Raw genomic sequence first — 643 nt, forward strand, 5'->3', positions numbered from 1 at the left:
GTATGGTGGTGGGGGTGGGGGGGGTGATAGAGGACCACTGTGGGAACCTTAGCAGGGGAATATTAGGGCAACCTGAATAGAACCTCAGGTTAACCTCAGAGGGATTTTTGGAGAACCATTGGATAACTAAAGAGGAATCTTAGGGGAAGTTAAGAGAACCTTTATAGGAACCTTGGGTTGATTTGGACCAAGTCTTTAACCTAGTTTCTAATCCTAACAACTCCCGCTGCCCCCCTGTGCTAAAGTGTTTTTTTAACATCTATGATAACCTTGTGCCAGAGCCCCTCATAACACTCTTCAGAGTGTTACATTTTAACCCCAACCTAACCCTCAATCCCTTTTAGGATCAAGTCTTCAAGTAGTACCAAAGGATTCAGTCCTCCTTTTAGTATAATTAATTAAAGCATGTTGGGTTGCCAAATAAAAATAGTGGTTTTTACTAAAGATTAGACTTCATAAATTGGAGTCAGATGATGATGAGTCAGATCATGCGACTCTGAGTTTGTGGTTTGTGTAAGGCTTTATCAGTACAACAGAGTCAGAGCACATGGATATGGGAGGACATGTTTCTCAGGAGTGTAAAGGTCGGACGTGGAAACAGGAAGAGACGATCACATCATGGAATTCATACAATCTGGGGTGG

This window comes from Seriola lalandi, unplaced genomic scaffold (assembly GCF_002814215.2).
Source record: "Seriola lalandi dorsalis isolate HSWRI2012SDOR001 ecotype SW California unplaced genomic scaffold, Sedor1 jcf7180002054813, whole genome shotgun sequence".
Lineage (NCBI taxonomy): Eukaryota > Metazoa > Chordata > Actinopteri > Carangiformes > Carangidae > Seriola > Seriola lalandi.